General features: G+C 49.4%; 1 protein-coding gene across 4 annotated transcripts in view; it reads right to left on the reverse strand.

The window, feature by feature from the left end:
- The window catches only part of Pacsin1 (protein kinase C and casein kinase substrate in neurons 1), a 56692-nt gene extending 37948 nt beyond the window's left edge, over window positions 1–18744 (reverse strand). For 2 of the 4 annotated variants that reach the window (XM_074082395.1, XM_074082396.1), the window contains exon 1: window positions 18538–18743. The gene's annotated coding sequence lies outside the window, so the exon portion shown is untranslated. Of the gene's footprint in view, window positions 1–18537 lie in introns of all 4 variants that reach the window. The other 2 variants (XM_074082399.1, XM_074082397.1) reach the window with 2 other exon arrangements.
- Window positions 18745–21400: the final 2656 nt, after the last annotated feature.

Raw genomic sequence — 21400 nt, forward strand, 5'->3', positions numbered from 1 at the left:
ACCTGGGTGCCCCGCAAGGCTTAGGGTACTTTGGACCCAGCAGCTGAAGTGTTGCCTGCTGAAAGCTCATAGCTGAGTCCCGCTCTGGGTGCTGCTCTTGGCTGAAAGCAACTGCCTGGTTCACAGTTAAGCCTCCTCTCTGGATACAGCCTGCATGCAGCAACTGGTCAGGGAAGGGAGGTGAAGGCCTGGGCCCCTGACCTTGAAATAGACAGCTCTCAAGTCATTCCAGCTTCAGGGCTTGCGTAGGGTCAGCTGAAGCTTCTGTTGTGGCCTTATCTTCAGCCCACCCCAGCAGCCTCAATCCTGTTGGTCTCTCGAGCAACCTCCAGCATCCAAACTGCCAGCATTCCTACATTCTGCACCCCTACTCCAGCTCAGACAGCTCAGACTATTTCTCCAGCACCAGACCAATGACAGCTACACAACAGGGAAAAGGAGCAGACCACCACCACCCACCTCGCCATGGATGACACTTACAGACATAACACTGACCAAAAGAAAGCAGTATAGACTGGAGGAATGGCTCCAGTGGTAGAACACCTGCTTTGCAAACATAAAGCCCTGAGTTCAAATCCCAGTCCACCAAAGGAGGAGAAGGAGGAGAAGGAGGAGAAGCAGGAGAAGGAGAAGAAAGAGGAGGATGAGGAGAGGGAGGAAGAGGAGGAGGGGGAGGAGGGGGAGGGGGAGGAGGGGGAGGAGGGGGAGGAGGGGGAGGACGGGGAGGAGAAGAAGCAGCCAGATGCAAAGAGCATATTCCACAGGACCTTCCATACAAAGTTCAGAAACAGGCAAATCTGACCCATGATAGTAGAGGTAGGCTAGTGGCTGGAAGGAGGAGTGGTTATTACGTGGGAAGGGACATGAGGGGCCCTTAAGGAATGCTGGAAGTATTCTCTGTCTTCTTGCACGGTCACTGACACGTGTGCACTTCACTCCTCAATTAAAAGAAAACACTAATGCCCAGGCTGAGCCCAGTTAAATCAGAAAATTTTAATGAGCAACTAGGGTTGAGAATGCCTGCTAGGATCTGCAGAAGTGTACTAGCCCAACATTTGGAGCAACAGAATCAAAATTTCAAGGAAAAGAGGGGGAAAGAGAGGGCCCATCCAGAACAGCAGCAGGCAGCCCCACAGGGTGGTAGCAGGTAGGAATGAATACAGTGCAGTTCAGGTGTGTTTCTTCCTCCCCAGGTCTTAGGAGGCCCAATGGGCAGCAATGTCAACTTCTTTCTGTGTGGCCTTGGAGTAGTTACCTCCGTGTCTAGGCCCTGGTGTCCTTCCTGAAGGTAAAGGGCTGGACGTGCCACTTTCTACCCTGGAAAGCAGGACCTCTTAGTTCACTGTGTGTTGCTATTAAAAGAATACCACAGACGGGTAATTTGGTTTTTGTTTGTTTTTATATTTTAAGAAATTAACTTTATTGATGTATAATTTACATGCTATAAAATGAACCCATTTCAAGTGTCTCATCATTATGTGTTAGCAGTGTGACTTCTGAAATCCAGACAAAGAACACCATCATCACCCTCAAAATTCCTTAGGATGCTTTGCTGTGAATCTCCCGCTGCAACTTACTGCCCCAGGCAACCAATGATCCGATTGCTGTCATTGTACATTGGCTTTCTCCATTCCAGAGATGCCTATAAATGTGTAGGCAACATTTGATCTGTGACTTCTTCCACAGAAGTCACAGATGTCATCTAAGACATTGCATGTTTCAATACTTTCTTCCTTCCCATGGAGTCCCTACAATTTGTTTGTACATTCACTTGCTGCTGTGGTTTGAATGTGAGACTGGGTAATTTGTAATGAACAGACATTTGCTTCTCAATTTCCGGAGGCTGGGAAGGCCAAGGTCAAAAAGCCTGGTGAGGGCCCCAAGCTGAGTCATCTCATGATGGAAGGTGGAAGGTCAAGAGAAAGACCAAGCAAGAGAGCAAGAGAAGGCCACACTCACTTGCAACAACTCACTCTGCGGTAAAACACTAATCCATTCCTGCAGGCAGAGCCCCCATGGCCTAATCACCTCTTAGCGGTTCCATCTCTTTACACCATTACAACGGCAGTTAAATTTTGGAGGGGACAATGAAACCACAGCACAAGTGTAGAGCTGCATCCTGACAGCCACACTCCTGGGCCTCTGGTATCCTCCAACCAACCTCTAGATCCCAGCCAGCCCTGCTTCTTCCTGGCAAGTTACCCAACACCCCCGCCCCTCCGTTTTCTCATCTGCAAAGCTGGGGTGGTGTCATCTTGAAGTGATTGTGGGGCCCCGCCTGGCACTGGAGACAAATGTTTCACACCTCCTCTCAGCTGATGACTGTGCTGCTTATTCTGAGAAAAGGGGAGCAGTCTAAGACAGTGCCCCACACTCGGTTCATGTCCTCTGGTCCCCTGCCCCCACCCATGGACTGCCTCCTCACACTGGGCATTACTGGCTCCCCTCCTGTGTCCCCAGGACTGGGCTTTCCCTCAATACAGAGCCTTTCCCAGCAAAAGAAAAACATGCAGGGCTGGCAGGGTGGCTCAAGTGGTAGAATGCCTGCCTAGCAACTATGAGGCCCTAAGTTCAAACCCCAGTGCCACCACCACCAAAAAAAGGAGAAATATGCTATCATTTTCCCATTTCCCGTTTTAGAGAAAGGAGACCTCTAATGGTCTGAGCCCTTGGCTCCTGCCCAGGGCCCAGATGATGGCAGATGCTCCTGGAAAGGCTGCTGTGTCTGTCCCCTCTGTTTCCACAGTATCTTGGATCCTTTCCCATCGGCTTTCATCCTTCCTAGCCACCACTGGTGCCATGGTTTGTCCAGACGACCAGAGTTCCAGTCTGTCTCTACCCCTTCTCATCAGCCACCCCACCTGCCCTGACACGCATGGCCTCCTGGATCCCCTGACACCACACTACCTCCTCAGATCATTCCTGTGTCTCCAAGTGAGCCCTGCAGGTCCCAACTCAGACCCAGAGCCTCTTCTCTTCTCCAGTCCATCCAGTCCTCGGTGATCTCCAGACCCCTGGCCTGGATACCCCACTCCCATTCCACCCCCACCCAACTCTGCCACTGACTGCAGCCTGGCTGATGAATCACCACATCAATGACCTTGCCGGAAGGCAGACATGCTGCTCAAATGTGACACGTCCACTCTGAGTGCTCCCCAAAATGAACCAAGCCAGCTCAGGTTCATTCTCCAGCTCAGGACATGACACCACTGTTCACCTCAGTGCTCAGACCTCTTTCCCACAGCACCAGGCCATTGACTCTCCTTCAAAAGAGTCAGAAGCCTGGCATGGTCGAGTACATCTGTAATCCAGAAACACAGAGGCTGAGGCAAGAGGAGCTGGAAGCAAGAGGACTAGATAGCCAGACCTTGTCCTAAAAACCAAATAAACAAAAAATAGAGCAAGAAACTAGCACTCTAACTCCTGCCTCAAATGACTTCATTGCAACCACCACCACCTCTCACCACCACCTCCTCTCACCACCACCTCTCACTACCATCACCTCTCACCACCACCATCACCTCTCACCACCACCATCACCTCTCACCACCATCACCTCTCACCACCACCATCACTTCTTACCACCACCATCACTTCTTACCACCACCATCACCTCTCACCACTACCACCACCTCTCACCACCATCACCTCTCACCACCACCTCCTCTCACCACCACCTCTCATCACCATCTCCTCTCACCACCATCACCTCTCACCACCACCATAACTTCTTACCACCACCATCACCTCTCACCACCACCTCCTCTCACCACCTCCTCTCATCACCATCTCCTCTCACCACTACCATCACCTCTCACCACCACCATCACCTCTCACCACTACCATCACCTCTCACCACTACCTCCTCTCACCACCACCTCTCATCACCATCTCCTCTCACCACCATAACCTCTCACCACCATCACTTCTCACCACCACCATCACTTCTCACCACCACCATCACTTCTTACCACCACCATCACCTCTCACCACCACCATCACCTCTCACCACCACCATCACCTCTCACCACCATCACCTCTCACCACCACCTCCTCTCACCACCTCCTCTCATCACCATCTCCTCTCACCACTACCATCACCTCTCACCACCACCATCACCTCTCACCACTACCATCACCTCTCACCACTACCTCCTCTCACCACCACCTCTCATCACCATCTCCTCTCACCACCATCACCTCTCACCACCACCATCACTTCTCACCACCACCATAACTTCTTACCACCACCATCACCTCTCACCACCACCTCCTCTCACCACCTCCTCTCATCACCATCTCCTCTCACCACTACCATCACCTCTCACCACCACCATCACCTCTCACCACCACCATCACCTCTCACCACCACCTCTCACCACCATCACCTCTCACCACCACCTCTCACCACCACCTCTCACCACCACCTCTCACCACCACCATCACTTCTTACCACCACCATCACTTCTTACCACCACCATCACCTCTCACCACTACCACCACCTCTCACCACCACCTCCTCTCACCACCACCATCACCTCTCACCATCACCCCTCACCATCACCCCTCACCATCATCACCCCACACCACTACTACCTCTCACCACCACCATCTCTCACCTCTACCTCTCGCCACCACCTCCTCTTACCACTACCTCCTCTCACCACCATCTCTCACCTCCACGGTCTCTCCCCAGTGGACTTGGCAGCCTCCTGACAGAGGCTTCCACCTTTGCCTCTACTCTGTTTTCAGAACAGTAGCTGTGGTCATTTTTTCAAAACATAAACATAATTTTGACACTTCACAGCCTGCCAAGGCCCCTCAGTGACTTGCCATCCCACTGAGAACAAGATCCCCTGCTTTAATCTGGCCTGCAGGTGGTTCTTAGAGGAACTCAACCTCTTTATTTATCCTCACCTCCAACCAGTCCCCAAACCCACTAACTGCAGGTCTTCAGACACATCAATCTCCTTCTCGCCTCAGGGACTCTGAACTTGCTGTTCTGCCACTGGGATTCTGTTGCCTTGTCATCCACAGAGCTTGTTTCCTTGCCTGAAGACTCTGATCAATGTCCTTGGTGCCTACTTCACCTCAACTAATTTTTTGACAGTACTGGGATTTTAACTCATGGCCTTGCACTAACAGGCAGGTGCTCTACCACTTGAACCATGTTTCTAGCCGTCTACTTCACCCCATCTAAAACAGCCCACTTTCCCCAACCTTTACCTCTGCATTATTGTCCTATGTAACACTATTTTTAATTAATACACTTTATTTTTAGGGCACTTTTAGATTCATACCCCCTCACATGTGCACACTTAGCCTCCCTCCAACAATGCCTTGCGTCCATGTGACACATGAGTCACAACTGGTGAACCCCTGTGGACGTATCATCACTCGGGCTACTGTTGACAGTAGGGTCACTTAAGCGTTTGACACTCTGTAGGTTTTGACAAATGTCAGATGATGTATCCACCAGGCAGCACCATATAGAACCTTCATCTGGCTCTAAAAATCCTCTGTGTCCTCCCTCTTCCCTCATCGCCCCCAAACCCGAGCCACCACTGATCTGCTTACTGTCACTAGTTTTCCTGATCTAGCATGTTGTATATTTGGAATCATATAGTGTAACGTTTGGACTGCCTTCTCTCACTTAGCAATCTGAATTAAGATTCCTCCGCGGTTTCTCCAGACTTTGTAGCTTACTGCTTTGGAGCATCAAAGAGCATCCCATTGTTCAGATGTACTGGGTTTTACTTAGCTATTTGCCTGTTGACAAATTCCCTCTACATTTTGACAATTAATTTCTATGCTATTTGCAATACACGACAGCATGGTGACAGCCCTGATGAGTGCTATAGTAATGAAAACTCTTTACCTGGGCCAAACTAAATCACTCCCAAAGCTGGCCATGCATAAGCTGTCCGGGAGCCACTCCTGAGTGCCACAGGAGCTCATCCTAGAAGGACAAACCCCTTCTCAGCTGGGGCAGCAAATAAAGGCTTCTTGAAGGAAGAAAGGGGCATGGAGTGACTGAATAGAGTGGTGGCAGCCAGGCAGAGGGAGGTTGAATTTGGAGGTTTAGAGGACATGAGCCCAACTGTAGTGACAACCCCTAGAGGACAGTGGGAACTAAACTGGCACGCCATGCTAGTGCCCATAGTCATACAGTCTCAGGGTGTGTGGTCCTGAGTAAGCCACTTCCCTCCTCAGTCTCTCAGTGCCTTCGAAAGACAAGAGAATCGGGCAAGGCAGGTTGCCATACCCAAGTCCTCTGCCCAGAGCTGCTGAGGCAATAGAGTGTGTCCTTGGGTTGTTTTCTAGAATTCAAAAAGTCTAATGCTCACTACTGGACTACAGCATCTACAGACATTCCCATACAGGAATCTGTGAGGAAAAGAGACAAACAGCAAAATGAGAAAAGATATCTGCAAGCATGATATCTGAGAAAGGCCTAATATCCAGAATAAATAACTGAAAATTCAACAACAAAAAGATAAGTTATACAATTAAAATTGGGCCAAGGATAGGAAAGGACATTTCTCCAAAGATGTACAAAAGGCCAATACTCACACAAGAAGATGCTCACTGTGACGAGTCTTCAGGGAAAGGCACGTCACACCCACCTGAACTACTTTTCACTTTGCTAGGATGGCTAGATCAAAAATTCAGGCATAATCCTAGCTACTTGGGAGGCTGAGATCAGGAGGATGGAGGTTCGAGGCCAGCCTGAACAAATAGTTCTTACGATCCTCATCTCCAAAATAATCAGAGCAAAATGACTGGAGGTGTGCCTCAAGCAGTAGAGTGCCTGTTTTGCAAGCATGAAGCCCTGAGTTCAAACCCCAGTCCCACCAAAAAAAAGAAAAAAAAAAAAAAAAAGGCCAGGCAATAAGTTTTTGGGAGGATGAGGAAAAGGCAGAACCAGTGTCACACATCACTGGTGGGAAACACATCACTTACTGGAAAACAGCATGGCCACCCTGCCAAAGGTCAAACACAGAGGTGATAGGGCTGGAGAATGACTGAGGTGGTAGCGCACCTACCTAGTAAGTGCAAGGACCTGAGTTCAAACCCAAGTATCAACAACAAAAAAAAATTGAATATAAGCCTGGCACGGTGGTTTACATCTGTAATCCTAGCTAATTAAGAGGTAGAGATAGGAGGATCAAGGATCAAGGCCAACCTGGTCAAAAAAGTTAGTGAGACCCTATATTGAAAAATAAGCCAGGTGGCTACAACAGTGGCTCAAGTGGTAGAGCGCCTGCCTAGCAACCATGAGGGCTTGAGTTCAATCCCCTGTCCTGAAAAAAAAACAAAAGAAGAAGAAAAGAAGGAAGGAAGGACGGAAGGAAAAAAGCCATGGTGGTGCATGCCTATAATCCCAGCTATGTGAAAGGTAGAAAAAGGAGAAGGGCAGTCCAAGGAAAAAGCACAAAACCCTATTTGAAAAATAACTAAGGAAAAACAGATGGAGGCGGGCTCAAGTGGTAGATCACCTGCCTGGCAAGCAAAAGGCCAATTCAATCTCCAATACTGCTCCCCCCCAAAAAACAATGGTGATCAATACCGCAATAAAAAATGTACATTTAAATAAAAGGAACCACAGCTTTTTGGGGAGGTGGCTGACTTCATCTCTGAAAAGCCTGGAACATCTTCATAAAAGAAAGCAAAGTTATTTTTAAGCTGGACACAGTGGCTCACGTCTGTAATCCTAGCTACTCAGGGGTCAGAGATCATGAGGACTGTAGTTTGAAGCCAGCCCAGGCAAAATAGTTCACTATACCCTAGCTCTAAAAAAACCCATCACAAAAAAGAGCTGGTGGAGTGGCTCAAGGCATAGGTCCTGAGTTCAAGCCCCAGTACTGCAAAAAAAAAAAAAGAAAGAAAGAAAGAAAGAAAAGGTATTTTCAAAGACTAGAGTGGATTATGGGAGGAAAGCCAGAGTTCACTGAAAGAGGCTCCCACTAACCAAAATGGGGCAATTTGAGCATCACTAAGAGTAACGACTGCAAGTACTAAGACACAAAAAAGTATTTATCTTATTTTTATTCATTTGTCTTTTGGCAGTACTGGGATTTGAACTCAGGGCCTCCCGCTAGGCAAGTGCTCTACCACTTGAGCCACACCTTCAGCCCTTTTTTGCTTTAATTTGTTTTTAGTAGAGTCTTGTGCTTTTTGATTGGTAAAGCCTCAGACCTCAATCCTCCTACCTCTGCCTCCTGGTAGATAAGATTACAGGTGTGTGCTATCATACCCAGCCTGTATTTTAAAAATCTAGAATGATGGGATGTAGCTTAGTGGTAGTGTTTGCCTAGCATGTATGAGGCTCTGAGTTTGATCTCCAGCACTGTTTTAAAAAAAAATCCATAATGATAACAAAACCCAAAAATTTAAAAGCTAAAAAATCTGATAATACCCAGAGATCTGCCAGAATGTGAACAGGGCTTCTGTACACAGTGCTTATAAATGCATGAATTGTACAGCCACCGTGGTAAACAGCTTCATGTTATCTGTAAGGCTGAAAATCACATACGATGGCCTGGCAGCACATCGTAGGTGTCGTCCATAGATAACTGCATACATGTTTACCCAGCGATATGGATTAGGACTGTTCAGAACCGCCTGTCAAAACAGCCACTGCTACGGTTTGAGGTGGTTTGGCCCCCAAGTTCCATGTACTGAATGTTTGGTCCCCAAATGTTGGGAGATGGTGGGACCTTTAAGAGGTAGGACCTATTGGAAGGTCCTTACGAAATTGGGGTTGGGCCCTTAGAAGGGGTTAAGATAGTTCTCATGGGACCCTGTGCAAGTTCTCAGGAGAGCAAGTTTTTCTAAGAGCTAACCCAGTGTCTGAATCACTCTCTGGTTTCTGTCTTAGGCTGTGACCTCTTTCTCCCACACACAGTTCCACCATTGTGATACCATCTGCCATGGGATCATCACCAGAGCCAAGCCAATGCCAGTGCCATGTCCTTGAACCTCCAGAACTGTGAGTTAAATAAACCTCTTTTCTTACAAAGTTAGCCTGCCTCAGGTATTTCACTATAGTCATAAGAAATGGACTAATACAACCACAAATCAGAAACCCTAATGTCTGAGACAGATTAGATCAGTGAATTATGCCATACTCACACAGTGGAACAGTATGTAATGAAAAAACAAAAGGATTGCTGTGGGAAATATAACCTGGACTCACTGGGGATGGGGGAATATTAATACAGAGCTGGGGGTGTAGCTCAGTGGTAGAGCACTTGCCTAGCATGTGTGAGGTCCTGGATTCCACCCCCAGCACTATTAAAACAAACAAACAAGCAAACAAAAAACACCAACAAGACAATATTAATAGAAGAAAAAGCTAGACTGAAAAGGTTACATAGTTTCATTAGTTAAAATTTAAAAAGAGACAGAACTACTTGGTTTTGGATGCACACGTGATGAAATCAAAGCTAACAGCCCTCATTATTTATAACAGTGGGTCCCCCCGAGTGGGAGGGGCTTGTGGTGTGGAAGAGTCTGGGGTCTTTTAGAGCCATGATGATTATCTATGTTTCTTTTTACCTAGGTGGTGGTGACTTGGGAGGTTGAGTTTTTTTATTAGCTTATTAAAATATATAACCTATTTTATTCACTTTTATATTTAAAAATGGAAAAATACTAGAGGTTGCTATAACACCAACTTATTTCTCTCAAAATTGATGAATAAAGAGAAAGACTAGAGAATAGATCTCTTACCTGCTGTCGGCATCATGTTTCAGAATAACAACACAGGTGAAGAGGGAAAGTTCTTTATAGAAGTCTAGCTAATAAGTGCAATTAAAATGATCAAGTTCAAGCAGTCACCATCTGGTGAGAAGAAGACTGCCACGGAAGTCAGATGTTAACCTGTGCGAGGGTGGGAAGGCCACAGCTTGTGGGCTGTCATGGCTCTGCACTCCTGTACCCTCCCAGAGACCACAAGCCCCAGCCATCCCATCCCACCCTGCCATGCGCACAAGATGGGCTTATTTGCATGTGCTTTGTATGCTATTTCATGTCCAAGATTCACACAAATATTCCCGAGTTCTGCAGGAGTGTGGGGGGCAGACCTGCAATTCAGAACAGGGCTACCCCCTCCACAGCCACAGCCCCCCCTAATCAATGGTGCACAGAGGACTGCGGGCTGAGCAGTAAGGAGGCCTCTGTGGAGAGCAGGAGGACATCAGACCTGTAGTTGACACAGGTCTGGAGCCCTGCCCCATGATACTGGGCAGCCTGGGGGGGTGGCAACCCTGTGACTTGTTTTCTCTCAGTTGGGCTTGAAGCCTGCTGTGATTTGCCCTGTCTAGGGGTACCCAAGCCAAGCCAAGCCAGCTCTGCAGCTCATCTGGCCAGCTAGTGCCTGGAAAGGGGAGTAACAGCCCATGCCTAGGTCCCCTTGGGACTGGTAGAAAGGCCCACCCAGCCATCAGGGCCAATGACCTCAGGCTGGGAAGGAGGGAACTGGATCTGGGTCTTGGGGACGCATTAAAGGCGCCCTGCTTGCAGCAGGGCCAAGTAGGGCAGGTGTGATGATGCCCAGTCACCCAACACCAGGAGCAGGCAGCAGTGGCAGCCTGGTGTCTGATGGAGCTCCTGATAGAGGGGACACCAGATATTCTGCTGCAGGAGGGTGGGGGAGGGGAGACAGGAAAGGGAAAGTCATATCCAGACCTTCCTGTGATTCGCGAACTCACTGAGGGACCTTGGCTGGGAGACTTAGGCCTCTTTGCAGCCTCAGTTTACCCATCTGAAAAGAGGGTGCTGTGAAGGTGAAGGAGCCTTGCACAGTGCACAGCACATAGTTTTGTTGTTGTCATTATGAAGTTGGGACTGCTGAGGCTCCCAGGGTAACCAGGATGGTGGGTGGTCCACAGACTGGGAAGTCCAGGCACAAGGATAAAGTGTGTGTCCTTCACCCAATTGACCAGAGCTCAGTTCAGATGACAGCAGGCCACCCTCAATACGTTCAGCCTTCGATAGAAGGGAAGCATGAGAGCAAATCTGCCAATCAGCAGCCACTAAGATGATTTTTCAGCCAATCAGAGTAAGAATACAAGCTCCAACCCATCTGCCCCTTTCAATTTCAGGCAAGTCAATTCATCTCAGAGAACCTCCCTCAGCTTCCTCACCTGTGAAATGGAAATGATGACAATTAAATTAATAAATACCATTACCATAGACTTGTGACCAGGGTCAAAGCAGAAAATGGATAGGAAAGCAGAGGAGGAGCTGCCAGTGCCCTTTCTCAGGTGGGGCACCCATCTCCCAGCTGCCCCCTTCTCCTGAGAGTTGCACTTGGCTCCCAGGAGTGGCTGGCTTCAAGATGCATGGGGGTATCACCTCCTTCTAGAAGTAGCTTACAAACAATGACTATCTGATAAGGGGACACCATGGCCTGGCCCCTTGCCCTGGGGAAGGACAGCCCTGTATGCTTGCTGTTCATGTTCCAGAAGGGGACATGGGGACAAGCTTCAGTTGAGGGCACATCTTTTCCTACTCTGGTGTGCACAGGCCTACAACAAAGCATTTGCCCAGGATCCCTGGCTCAGTTCTGCTTCTGGGGAACCCGACATGGGACAGGAAGAATTTGAAAACTGTGAAGCACCATATGTGAGTATAGCCTGCTTCATTTTCAGAAAACAATGAAAGGAGAGGAGCTAGCAATGTCAAAGGAGGAAGCTTGAGACCCTATCCAAAAAGTAACCTAAAGCTAACCTAAAGTAACCTAAAGTAACTAAAAGCTAAAAGGCCTTTACCCTTTGGCTCAAGTGGTAAAGTGCCTTCTAAAAAGAGTGAGCCCTGAATTCTGGTAAGTTACTGAAGGTGTTGAGCAGAAGAGGAATGTGTTCTGATTAAAAGGAGCTCTTTGGCTGGTGGAGTGGCTCAAGCAGTAGAGCACCTGCCTAGCAAGTGTGAAACCCTGAGTTCAAATTCCAGTACCACCAGAAAAAAAAAAAAAAGGAAGCCTTTGGCTGCTGAGCCGAGGAGGGGCAGGAAACAGAGTAGAGGCTGCCCTAACAACCCAGGAAGGAGTCCGTGTGGAAGCCGAGAAGAGAGCAGAAGAGGTGAGAGGGTGTCCAGTTCTGGAGGCCTTGAAGGCAGAGCCAGGAGGATTTACTGATGACAACTACCAATTTACAGAAAGGACAGAGGGACACGCTAAACACCATGGGGAAGCATCAACAAAACCCAGACTGTAGGAAATTGTACAGGACAAAGCACCTGCTTTCTGCAATACATGAAATGCAAAGAAACAAGGAAAAGATGAAGAGGAAAAACGATAGATTGAAGGAGACTAGGACATACCAACCAATTACAATGTGCGAGCCTTATTTGGATTTTTTTTTTTTTTTTGGTGGTACAGTTTGAACTAAGGACTTACGTGACCACCCCCCCAGACATTTTTGCTTTAGCTGTTTTTTGGATAGGGTCTCATGTTTTTGCCTGCGACTTGCCTCTGATCTTAATCTTCCTATCTATCCTCCTGCATGGCTGAGATTACAGGCATACACTGTACTGCCTGGCCCTTATTTCGATCTTGATTTAAACAAACTCTTTAAAATAAAAATAGAAAGACATGTCTGAGACAATAGGGAATGGGAATAGTGAGTGGGTATTCGATGATTTGAAGGAATCGTTGTTTCTTAGGTATAGTAATGGTATTGCAATTATGTTAGAAAAAGTCCTTATCTTAGTTAGGGCTGGAGGCATAGCACGGTGGTAGAGCACTCACCTAGCATGTGCTAATTCCCTGGGTTCAAACCCCAGCACTGCAAAAAAAAAACAAAATAAAATTTTCTGGAAATTGTCCTTTATCTTTTAGAGATCATCTTGATCTATTTATGATGAACTGATGCCTGAGGTTGGGTTTGAATTATTACATTATTGTAGAGAGGTACTAAGCAGTCCAAAGTCCCTTGATGAATCAGTGCCAGGTCCTCAGCTTATCCCCACCCCCGACCCCCAGCCCTCCTACCCTGCCTCGACTGCCTGTCTAGTCCTCAGGCAGCTGGTCAAGGGGGATCCAGACAGGCCAAGGATGGGATGGGATGTGTGGCCTTGGGGAAGGCCTGGGTGTGGCACAGAGGGGCTGAGGGACACTGGATCTCTGCTAGACTCTGTGAGGAATGGCAGAGCCCTGGGCACCTGCCCCAAAAGGTCCAAAACAAGAAAAGACAATGAGGTGGACCATTTAAAATGTCCAGCATCTAGGGCAGATGGAGTAGCTCAGGTGGTACAATGCCTGTGTAGCAAGTGTGAGGTCGTGAGTTCAAGACCCAGTGCTGCCAAAAAAAACAAAAAAAAAACAAAAAAAAAAAAGGAGAGAGATCTTTGGGTTGGCAGAATGGCTCAAGAAGTACACCACCCGCCTTGCAAGCACAAGGCCTTGAGTTCAAATCCCAGTGCTAAAAATAAAATAAAATAAAATGTCCAGCATCAACAATCCAGACCAACAGTCGCACCACCTTCCACCCCTCTGAACCTGGCCATCGTTTCCTTCTGTTGGGTCAGCCTCCTGCAGACACTCTGTCCTTTGGAGCCTGGCTGCCCTAGCTTTGAGACCCACAATCGCTCCACCCTGCTGCGAGGTGCAGCTGCACAGAGGTGAGGCACTCACCACTGGAGCCAGACTGCATGGCCGTGGGTCCTGGCTCAGCCCCTCGCTCACTGTGTGACCTCAGGCAAGCGCTCACCACTCCCCTGGGTACTGGACTGTGCTGTGCTCCTGCAGCCCTCCTGATGCTGCAACATTTCCTTGTCCCTTTTCCTGTCCCACAGCTTTGGGAGGAGAAGGGAGAGGAGAAACAAGCCTGTGAGGGGGCCAGTTAGAAACCAGGTGAAAATGAAAATTCTTTGAATCCATGGGTGTGACTCCCATGCCACCAGACTAAGGAGAATGCAATTTACATGCTCATTTTTTAGGTGCCTATGAAAAAAAAAATCCAAGGTATTGTCAAGTGCAGTTATGGTTATTTTTTTCTGAGTAGTGATGTTTGTTGTACACAATGCAAATGGCACAGGATGGCTGAAACCAAGAGAAAGTATCCCCAACTTCTTGGCATCACCCCCATACACACACAGAGGTAAGTGTCCACAGCAGGTAGCTGTGCAGACTGCTGCATGTTTCTATTCAAATGGAAACACAGGTACATGTGTGTATTTTTAAAACTGGATTGAGACTGGGTGTGGTGGCTCATGCCTGTAATCCCAGCTACTCAGGAGGCAGAGATCAAAAGGATCAAAGTTCAAGGCCAGCTCAGGCAAAAAGTTCTCAAGACCACATCCCAGCCAATAAACTTGGGCATGGTGTCATCCCAGCTACATAGTAAGTGTACACGAAGGATTGCAGTCCACACCTGGACCTGATGGCTAAAAACTCGAGACCCTATTCAAAAAATAAAGCAAAAAAGGTTGGCAGTGTGGCTCAAGTGGTAGGGCACCTGCCCAGCAAGCACAAGGCCCTGAGTTCTAACCCCAGTACCACCCCCCCTCCAAAAAAAAAAAAAAGGATTGGTAGAGCACTTCCCTAGCATGCGTAAGGCGTTGGGGTTCATCCCCAGCATAGCAAAATAAAATGAAAATTGAATCATGGTAGCATATTGGTCTGTAAAGTCACCTGCTTCTCTTATCCACACACTTTGAGCACCTATCACATTGTTCTTTTCTCTCAGAGTCCACACACATCTAAACCAGTGACTGGCTCACAGCAGACACTCAGCAGAGGGTCGCTGATGGAGGAGGGCTGCCTACGTCAGGTCACATTCTCCTGTGGATGGCTACCTTTGCCCTGCCAATCTTCTCTCCCTGCTCAGAGCACCTCTGTAGGCTAAGTCCCCCAAAGTGGAATTGCCAGTCACAATTTTGATTTCTATTGTCAAAAAGGGGGTGCTGGCATATTCTCCTTTGCAGATATAACACTCCTCACACCCTCATCAGGAAAGAGCTTTAGTGTCAGGAGGGTTTATTTCTTCCAGTGGATTAATCTTACTTAGGGACTCCACCCTTGACCATCAAATCCCACCCTAATAAATAGGAAGACTATTATTTTATTATGCCATGGAGTATAAAGTCCACAAAAGCAGAGCTTTGCACAGAAACAGTTAACAGATGCAAAACGCAAATTAGCTCATTGATTTCTCGAACATGTTAATGTTTTAAAATTGTGAACTTTGAACAAACATCTATTGACCCCTCCCCCAATACAAAAGCTGAGAAAAATAGGACCCTTTCTCTCTCCATCCCTCCCTAGTCCAGCATACAATAGCCACATTAAGTAATAAAAATTTAGGACACCTAGTAAAATTTGAATTTCAGATAAATTACAAAGTTTTAAGTGTGTTAGGGATTGAACTCAGGACCTTGTGTGTGCTAAGCTCGAGTTCTACCACTGAGCCACACCCCCGAATCAGCTATTTTTAGTACAAGTATGTCCCATGCATATTTATACTGAAACAACAAAAATAAAGTTGTTGCTTAGCTAAAATTTAGATTTAACTGTACATCTGTATTTTATCTGGCACACCAACCCCAGCCCCAGCATTTTAACATCAAGTGATGTTTAAATAGTAGTCAAGGTCCCTGGCCCTTGCAGCCTTTGGGGACACAAGCTTCGGGTGTCTCCAGAGGCACCACCCTACCCCACTCACCTGCTCCCCTTCCCAGATGGCGCCACCAAGTTCCCTGGCATTAGAGCTCCTGTCTCCCCAGAGCCAACTCTTCCCTTGGACCCTATAGGCTTATGTCCATCCTCTCTGGTGGTGAGTAGCATCCATCTATTGCCCCTGCTGCTGGGGGTGACATCAGCAGGAGACCTTCTGGGACTGCTGTTACTGTTGCAGGGCTACCTGTCCAAGGACATTCCACACTCGGTGCCACATAGATGCTAGATGCTGGACACTGGGGCCTAAGTGGATGGGACTCCAAAGGGGTCCTCTGAGGTTGGCATGGGGACTGCATCAGCGCTTGCTTCTGCCATCTGTCCGCCTACTTTCCTGCTGTCCACAGTGAGGCTGGATGGGGGGGCTTCTGCTGGCAGCCTTCCCTGCCAGTCCACCACACCTCTGGACACCAGCCACAAAGTGCTCAGGTAGGTGGGTTTGATGCTGCTAATGTCTCCTTCATCTGGCTTCCAGTGCCATCTAAGTTGTCCGTAACAAATACTTTGGTCATAAGAAAAAAACAATGGAAGCTTTTTTTTTTTTCTTTAAGGAAAGTGTAAAACCAGACCAAGCAGCCCTCAGGTCCAGTCATTCCTCCCAGCCCTTCTGTCTGTTTCCAAAGGGAGGACCCCCACAATAGTGAGCCCCCACCCCTGATGGCTGCCCTGTCCTTGGGTCCTGCCAGCTTCTCGTCTCCAGTGAACCTTCCACCTCTGAAGCATCCTTGCTGGGGGTGCATGCAAATGTCCTCCTGTCCTAAGGGAAGGAGAGTAATAAAGGCCACCTGAGGTTGGTTGAGAGAGACTACATCACTCACTTGCTACAAGTAAGAGCTGGGGCTACTTTGAGATCCCAGGCCCTGGAGACACAGGAAACAGGACACAGACCCTATGTCCAAAGACCCCACAGTGCAAGGAGAAACATCAGTCAAAGGTAGGAGCGGACACTTAGTGATGCCAGGGGCCCCCAGGGGAGGAGGGCTTGTGGTTGGGGCTCCAGCTAGAGAAGCTTCCGGAAGGAAGAGAAGTCTCAGGAGAAGAGGAGGCCTGCAGATGAGAGAAGTGTGGATTGACTGAGGAACTGAAAGCCCCTCAGAGCAGCTGGGGGCATAGGGAGGTGAGATGGAGAGTTGGCCGGGGCTGGGGCAGATGGCAGAGCTGCTGCAGGGAGACTGCATGGCTGTCAAAGGAACAACCAGGACCAGGAAGTGCTCTGCAAATGTTGTCAGCCTTCCCAGACACAGGCCTTGTGGTTAGGCCAGAACTCTTGATGACAGCCCCTTCCCCTGACCTGGGCTTGCTCTTCCACACCATGGGGTCATGAGACTTGTTCAAAGGTCACTGGGAGAACCGGGAGACTGAGGACGGCCAGGCATGGACCCCAGGCCTCAAATGCTAACCAGTATTTTCCTCTCAAGGGCTGGGGCAGAGGCAGAGACTTCTGCTGAGCCCAGAACCTCAGGAAGAAAGTGCCAATCCAGCGGATTGAGCAGAACGAAACTTTCACTCAAACCCTCTGGACTAGGCCAGGATTCTCAAACCAGGGGCCTGCCAAGACTCCCTGGAACCAGCAGGATTTCCACACACTGCTCCATTTTTATAAAGCTATAGCTGCCCACTGATTCCAGGCTGAGGAGGGGCTTAACCAGAGCGGTCTGGTTTTGGGAGTTCCTTGGTCCTGGGGAAGAAGGAAAGCCCAAGAGAGGTTCACTGCCTCCTTCAGGTAGACAGCCAGATCCCAGAGTTCATGTTCACACATTCAATTATTCATTCATTCTGCAAACCTTCACAGTGGTGCTAAACCCTGGTCAAGTGCAGGGGAGATAACAGAGATGAATCAGACAGATTCCTAGCCGGAGGCACTTTGGTCTAGAGGGCAACAGACAAGACATAAATAACCAAGCCACAGGGCAAGGCAGACTGGGCCCAAGAACATAGGGTGGGAAGTGAGGATGTCACCGTGGTCTGAGGGAAGCTGCCCAGAAGGGTGGCCTGTGAGTGGTGATTAGGACTTGTGAGGCAAAAGCCAGCTGGGCGGTAGAACTTTCAAAATCATTGACAGACAATCCTGGCACCCCAGCTGTGCCTGGGGCCCCAAGCAATGTGGTCTATTTTTGTTTGTACCTAGAAAAAGGTGGCCACATATGTCACTGTCCCTGGGAGCAGAGCTGGGCTTCTGGCAGTACTGAGCAGCTGAGGCTTGAAACTGGGGTTTGAAACTGAGTCTGGGGTTTGCCCCCCCCACAGTCTCCTGAAAGGTGAAAGCAAGGGGCAAGAGTGCCCAACAGCCTGAAAATGGCCTGAGGCTGGGGAGGCAGTGCTTTGGCAAGCAGCTTCTGATGCATCTGCCTTTAGCATCACCTCTTCTCTTTCCTCCCCCTCCCCTGCCCATGCCAGCCGTGGGGGAAGGGGTAGGACTAAAGTACCTGTAATCTAAACCAGACAGGCCCAGGCCGCATCAGCTGCTGTGCTGCTCCCCAGCCCACTCTGATCCATAAATAGCCTACGCACCAAACTGGCATCAACCCACCACCCCAGCTGGTACAGAACGCCCCCCAAAACGCACAGCCCAGAAACCTGGATGCCCGGCCCAGGCCCCAGCTACCCACCCTGCCCCCCACCACCTATTTCCTGTGCTTTCCCCAGGGCAAAGGCCTCGGCTGCCAGTTCCCTCCCCCAAGGGGCCCAGGCAAGGACTGCCTGGCACTGCCTGGGTGATGCCGCGAACCTGGAGCTACAAAGCATCCCCAAGGCGGCGCCCACCTCTGTCCAGGTGACTGCCCAGTGCTGCTCTGGCTCTGGTCCAAGCAGATGTCACCACCCCCACCCCGCCCTCTCCCCACCCGCCAGACCCCTACCTGCCTGGGGGCAGGAGCGCCGGGCACCATCGGCGGCGCAGCGGGCAAAGCGGGCGTCGGGCCCGGCCTCAAGCCCGGCCGGCTTCCCGGGGGAGGAGGAGGCTGGCGCTGCAGCCGCGGCCGCGTCTCTCGGGCTCTGGCCGGGTGCGGGGAGGAGGAAGGTCAGAGCCGAGGCGGAGGGGAGCGGAGGAGGGAAGGAGGGAGGAGGCTCGGCGAGCACAGATTAGAGAGGCATTTTTAGCGAGCCAATGGCAGCGCGGCCGGGGCGGCGCGGTGGCTGCGCAGGTGGCAGCGCCACGGTGCTAGGGACACGGCCGACTCCCGCCTCCAGTCGCTCCTACAGGGTGCGGGCCGGGCTCCGCCGGCCGCCTCCCCGCCCTGTCTTTCTGTCTGTCTGTTTCTGGTCCCTCCTGGTCCCCCCCGGCCCCCTCCCCCGTGACCTCCAATATGTGCGTGTGTGATGACGATTTTGGAAGGGTGGGAGAGGGCTCTGGATGACGACCCCATCCCTGCCCCATTCCCGCCCTCAGATTCACCCAGTAGAGCAGGGTGGACCCCACAGGATAGACACTACCCTCAGGCCATAGTTCCAGCAGGGCTCCCTGTCACAAAAGCAGGCTCCCTAGAACTTAGGGCTTGACCCCCAACAGCTTTCTCTCTTCCTGCTTTTGAACCCTACATGTTTCCAGGAGCCGGGACACAGCACCGGGACAGAGGAGGTCAAGTGGATGATTAGTTCAACACACGTGTTGACATTTGTTGCTGGGCACTGCCCACTGGCTGGGCTACAGCAGAGACAGACCAAATCTCTGCCCTTCCTGGTCCCCACTTGGGATATTCAGTGTTAGTATATTTTGAAGTGATGTGCACAAAATGGAAAAACAGAGCTAGAGAAAGGGAGAGAACATGAGAGCTGTCAGAGCCAGAGAGGTCCCAGCCTGTCAAATAGGAGTGATGGACGAGGTGGTTGAATTTGAATGTGAGCCCCTCAGGCAGCCATACTGACTCTAGCTTGCCACAGACCTCACCACTGATCCAACAGATGAGGCAAGAGGCAGACAAGAATTGCTAGGAGAGGCCAGGTGTAAGGGACAAGTGGGGGACATAGTTGTTGTTGGACATGTCACTTAACCCCTCTGGGGTTCAGCTGCCTCATCTTAATAACTGTGTGGCAAGCTGCCTATTGGTCTGTGCCTGGGGTTCCCTGTTTGGAAGAGGGGCACAGCCACAAGAGCACCCAGTGCTCAGTTAAGATTTTTTATATTGATCATGAGAATGACAATGACACTTGTCTCATATGGTTATTGGAATTAGACAAAGAATGTAAAAGACCTAGCACGGGTCCCTGAATCCACCAGGTGTGCCAAAAATAGTACCTGTTATTTTTATAATCATTAACTGCACCCCCAAATCTCTATGCTTTCTGTCTGCCATAGTGCTGTGCGATCCCCCACCCCCTTTAGACAGAATTGCCTTAATATAAAGAGGGCAATTCTCCCAAGAGGCTCCTAGACTGCAATCTAGGAGGGAGAGACCCAAAAATCCATCCTCCCCTTCCCCAGCATCAGTCTGGCTCAGTTTGTCATCCAGAGCTTTCATGAAGATGGACTGAGCCCAGGATGTCCAAAGCATGGGACACTCACTGATACAGGACACACAGTGTCCCTTGGCAGTCAGACATTTGGTGGAGGATGGCAAGAATGGGAAGGAGGACATAACAGAGGAGTGGTCAAAATATAGAAGGATCAAAGAGAGGGTGGATGCTGGGAAGCCTTCCCAGGAGCTAGGGGCCTGGTTGGGTGATGCAGGAGGGATCTGGGAGGAGGAGGCAGGGAGAAGACAGCGGGGTGCACTCTATTAGAAATGGGGTGAGCCTGGGATTGAATTCAGACATTAGCAGCCACCACCCTGGGGAAAAACGGGAGCAGAACACCCACACCCACACACACCTGCCCAGAGCAATCCAAAATAAAATGTTATTTCAGGAATTGACACAGAACTTTCATGCTTCCTAAAATTAAACTAGCTTCCTTCTAGGCTTTCTGGTTGCAAAGCTAATGTTCATCAAAGAACTCTCACTGGGTGACCTGGCTCATGCCTGTAATCCTAGCTACTTGAAAGGCTGAGATCGGGAAGATCTCGGATTAGAGGCCAGCAAGGGCAAATAGTTTGAGAGACCCCCATCTCCAAAATAACCAGAGCAAAATGGACTGGAGGTGTGGCCTGAGCCATAAACCACCTGTTTTGGAAGCATGAAGCCCTGAGTTCAAACCCCAGTCCCACAAAAAAAAAAAAAAAAAAAAGATTAGCTCTCTTCTCTCTCTCTCCTTCTCTCTCACTGTTTTGCACCCATGCTCAGAGAATTAGACTTTCTCCCTTCTGCATATCGTTTTTTTCTTTTCCAAGCATTTTTCACCTCTGTTATCTCCCCACCCCCTTCCTTTTCTCAGTCCCATTAAAATCTAACCAGTCCCATTTCCACGGGATGTGCTTTCCCCCTCAGGGCTCTGAGCCACCCTCATTCTGAAGCCTTCGCTCTCAGACTCCACCAGGCAGAGCAAGGAGGTGGGTTTTTAGATGCTGACAAGACATAAAGGACATGTAGACAGAAAGAGAAACCAGCACTGAATAAGTGTGTGAAACAAATAAATCAATGAATGAATAATGGATTGGTAATGGATACTGCACGATGGCCTGGGAGAGGAGGCAGGTGGCGGGGAGTCTTTAGATTCCCTTTTGTTCCATCCAATATGAAATGAAGGCTTCCAGGAGGAGGCAAGGTTTTGAGTAGCTTCTCTATTCTTGCCACATCTCTAGTTGGAAAGCAAAGGCAGGGATGTTGTCCCAATTTTGGCAGAGCAGA

The sequence above is a fragment of the Castor canadensis genome, chromosome 8 (genome assembly GCF_047511655.1).
Source record: "Castor canadensis chromosome 8, mCasCan1.hap1v2, whole genome shotgun sequence".
Lineage (NCBI taxonomy): Eukaryota > Metazoa > Chordata > Mammalia > Rodentia > Castoridae > Castor > Castor canadensis.